Source organism: Schistocerca cancellata, chromosome 3, assembly GCF_023864275.1.
Source record: "Schistocerca cancellata isolate TAMUIC-IGC-003103 chromosome 3, iqSchCanc2.1, whole genome shotgun sequence".
NCBI classification, from domain to species: domain Eukaryota; kingdom Metazoa; phylum Arthropoda; class Insecta; order Orthoptera; family Acrididae; genus Schistocerca; species Schistocerca cancellata.
This window is the reverse complement of record NC_064628.1, coordinates 28681542-28686058: the sequence shown is the minus strand read 5'-3', so window position 1 is coordinate 28686058 and position 4517 is coordinate 28681542. Positions and strand designations below refer to the sequence as shown.

Below are 4517 nucleotides of genomic sequence, written 5' to 3'. Positions count from 1 at the left end.
AAAAGTACAAGTAACAGTCCATAATATTTACTATCACTGTTCACACAGTTCATCAGCAGAAATTAAACATTTCTAAGTGTCACACATCATGTTGAAAAGTGCAGGTAACAGTTCATAATATTCACCATCACTACTCAGACAGTTCAAACATGAACAATAGTGTGAATACACATACAAATGCTTTTACAATGCTCTTACACTAAACATACAAATTCTAATAAACACACAAATGATATCAGATAATTGTCATATTACTATTACAAATACTCAAATATCAGTAAACCTATAATATTTATGAGTGTCAGTGCAAGCCACTACAAACAAATAAAATAATATTTAGGAGATAGGTGGGTAGGATTAGGAAAGGAAAACACACAAAACGCACTCACTCATCTTTCATCCACATTAAGTACTACTGTGTAATTGAATAGTGTTACTGTGTAAATGCAGTTCTGTCAAAATTTGATGTTCATCATGTGTATCAAGTGGTAGTGTCAGCAATGTATAACAGTCAATAATAGTTAAGTCAACGTCATAGTCATCATGTCAAAACCAATGTTAGGCAAGCCAGATCAAATGTACTGTTACTGAACAACTGTCAGTGTGCCAAGATATGCAAATACTTCCTCTCTCCAAAAAAATACATACTGCTTAGTGATTTAACAAAGTGTGTGTAGACAATCTTCCTTCCATTTTAGTGTTCTAGTCTGCTATCTTCATCCTCCTTGTTCCATATAGACCAAAAAAAAAAATATGCACCTCACTTACTTTACCTCTTTTACACCAAAACTCCAATCAACTTCATATAATCTCAATACCTCAATAATACCTCTTCAATACGTCGATACATATAAACCTTATTGCCAGTATCATTTCACTTCCATAACAACTCTTTCCTCTAGTCAGTCTCCTCGAACAAGTGCAGATAAAATCCTAATGCAAACCTCCTCATCCCATACAATCCGAAGACACACTGTCAACACACAACCTCTGTGTAATCCATCTGACCAAATTATTCTACTCATTATGAATTATAAACAAAGAATGCATACATGACCTCTAACAGACTTAGTTCGAATAACTCTCAGTAATTAAGTACGATTACGGAGTGTGAATGATCCTAATATTTACGTTCACACTCACTTAAATCTTGATAACCTGCCATTATAGCAGAAATTACCGATCTAAAAATTCCACCAGACTGTTGTTGTCTTATATAGGCATTGCCGACCGAAGAGTCATACTCTGCCTGTTTACATATCCGTATATTTGAATACGCTTCCCTATACCAGTTTCTTTGGCGTTTCAGTGTAGTTCTTCTAGGTCTTTCGATTTTTTAAACTTCTTCCAATATGTGAATTCTACATTATTATCTACTTTCATAATTGATCTTCTGCCCTATTTACAAGCTTAACGTATAAAGTTCTTCTACGCGTCATCGTAATTTCTCTGCACTAGAGGCAAACAGTGACATGTCACTAACAAAATGGATATCAGAATGAGATTTTCACTCTGCAGCGGAGTGTGCGCTGATATGAAACTTCCTGGCAGATTAAAACTGTGTGCCCGACCGAGACTCGAACTCGGGAACTTTGCCTTTCGCGGGCAAGTGCTCTACCATCTTTTTTTATTTTTTTCCTTTTTTTTTATTTTTTTCGTTATTGATCGTTGTGTTTGGTCGTTGCGGACGTCGCAAGACATCCTGTTCAAGTTCGGTGGTTGATCCTTCCACTCAGTTATTTATTACAGAGGCTAACCGGCTCTCTGACCGGACAAGCTGAGCTACCGCGCCGGCTTAAGAAAATGTGGAACGCTTCACGATTTTGCGTGTCATCCTTGCGCAGGGGCCATGCTAATCTTCTCTGTATCCTTCCAATTTTAGTATATGTACCGCCGAAGCGAGTACGCCATCTGAGCTACCGAAGCACGACTGACGCCCGGTCCTCACAGCTTTACTTCTGCCAGTATCTCGTCTCCTACCTTCCAAACTTTACTGAAGCTCTCCTGCGAACCTGGAAGGTTGGAGACGAGATACTGACAGAAGTAAAGCTGTGAGGACCGGGCGTGAGTCGTGCTTCGGTAGCTCAGATGGTAGAGCACTTGCCCGCGAAAGGCAAAGTTCCCGAGTTCGAGTCTCGGTCGGGCACACAGTTTTAATCTGCCAGGAAGTTTCAAAGTGGGTATATTTCCACTGTGTTCCGTGAACACGAGCTCCTCCCCGTTTTTCTGAGCTGGAAGGCACGAAAATAAACTGCTGACAATAGATATGTAGATGTGACATAGCTGTGCATGATTCCTCAGTTTATTGAAACTGATTCAAAATCTCTCTAGAAATTTATAATTTCCAGGCAATGTGGCAATTCGTACTCACTGCCCCATTTGTTAACTTCGCACTCATTTGTAGCAGCGTGCACCTGCACGCGCCACGTAGCGCTCGTGAGGCTTGTAACGCAGGCCCTGCCGGCTGCAACACGTGCATTGTACGCGGCCGGCGCGGGTCGCGACCGGCTGACCTCTGCCTCAGCGTGGACCAGCGGCCGGGCAGCAGGTGCGCCCCACGTGTGCTGCCGGCGCCGTGTCGCCGGCGCCACGCCTGGACGCCCGCTCAGGATGCGCGGCCACGCCGCCGCAGCCGCCGCTGCTGCCGCACGCGGCCGGGGGAGGGGCTGCCCCTTCAGAGGGATCAGCGCTTCTATGGTAGCTGCCCTCAAGGGGCTCCGGAACGCCCTATACTTGCAATGTTAAAATAACGCTTATAAATTACATCTTTATTCACAAAGTATTTGAGGTAGGAAGTTGAACTTTTTACAGATTATTTATTGGAATATGGGCTACAACATAACACAGGGATTTTACAAAATTTTAGTTCAGTTATTAAAGATGATTTTTTTTCAATTGTAATGAAAATTCACAACATATTTTTGCAATTTTTTATTTATATATTCAAAAATATACAATTTTTTTTTGGAAAAAGGCTTTGTTAAATTATGCAGAAGGTACTGTGTAACATTTACTGAAAGTTTGAAACAAATATGTTTGGAAGATCCTTAGAAAACAAGTAATTAGTATGAGAAAATAAAAGTTTTGGGAATCGAGCGACAAAGATTGGATTAACTTTCTAGTGCATTCCAGGTCCATAGGATGGATTATCTTCATCCTCTGCAAACTCCTCCTCCAGCTTCCTCTTGTTCCTCCTCCTGTTTACTCTTGCTTGTATTTCTAGACTCTTTACAGCCCTGCCTGCAGCCCGAAGGCGTTCCTTGTCTAAAGCAAGCATCGCTCGTACCATGTTAGAACCTATCTTCATTCCCATATTTCTAAATACCTTGCACCTTACAATGTTGCCATCATTGAAAGTCGCAACAGCATCATACACACCAAAGTGAAGTGTTTCTATTCCAACAAATACAGTCTTGGGGATTCTCGACCATGTAACACTATTTACACTTTCATTGGGGTTTTGAGTTTTTCCGTGAATACACTTTTTCAACAGTTCAGGTGCTGCTAAGTCTCTGAAAATAGGTTAGCCACAACACATACTTTATCTCACATCACTAAAATGTACCTGATGAACACGGACGTTAATGATAACACCATTTGACAGCAGTTTAACAGCGCCACAGTCGGTCACGCCCATGTAGAACACATTTCAAAAAAAATAAATTTAAAAATAGTTGTAGTCTTCGGAATTGAATAAATTATATATCTATTAAAAGGTAATAGTCTGCAGATTCAGAAAACGCAAAAAAGTAAAAATTGAACTTTTCCTGATTTTGAGCCTCTCCGGAGCCCCTTAACGGAATAATTTGCGTTTCATTTTGTAGGGAGGTATTTTGTAACCATACATTCAGTAATGGACCGAAAGGTAGGTCCAAATCTTCTTAGGTAACTACTTTTATGATGGTGATGATGATGTTTGGCTTATGGGGCGCTCAACTTCGCGGTTATCAGCGACCGTACAAAGTCCCACTTTTACACAGTCCAATTTTTTTTTTCACAGTCCAATCTAGCCACTGTGACGTATGATGATGACGAAATGTTGACAACACAGACTCCCTTTATATGACCTACATTTGCACTGTATGTCAGTAAAACTATCAATATCAGGAAGTGCAGTCGGCTGGAGGGAGATCAGTTAAGGGCCTCCGGAAAGGCTCAAAATCATGAAAAGTTCAATTTTTACTTTTTTGCGTTTTCTGAATCTGCAGACTATTACCTTTTAATAGATATATAATTTATTCAATTCCGAAAATTACAACTAATTTTAAATTTTTTTTGAAATGTGTTCTACATGGGCGTCAAATGGTGTTATTATTAACGTCCGTGTTCATCAGATACATTTTAGTGATGTGGGATAAAGTATGTGTTGTGGCTAACCTGTGATGGTTCAATATATATCGCTGGTGTGATTGTCGATTGTTTCATGTTTATTTAATCTATCGTTATCTCGAAAATATTCGTAATTAATTATGTTTCTTGAGTCTCTGTTTTGTTGAAGTATAATAATGAGTAAAAGT

At 39.8% G+C, this 4517-nt stretch overlaps 1 non-coding gene across 1 annotated transcript; it reads right to left on the bottom strand.

Annotated features, from left to right (window-relative positions):
- Nucleotides 1-1799: 1799 nt before the first annotated feature.
- On the bottom strand, nucleotides 1800-1906 carry LOC126178666 (U6 spliceosomal RNA). Its single transcript, XR_007536549.1, has one exon. It is a non-coding gene; the product is annotated as a U6 spliceosomal RNA (small nuclear RNA).
- Between the last annotated feature and the right edge of the window lie 2611 nt (nucleotides 1907-4517).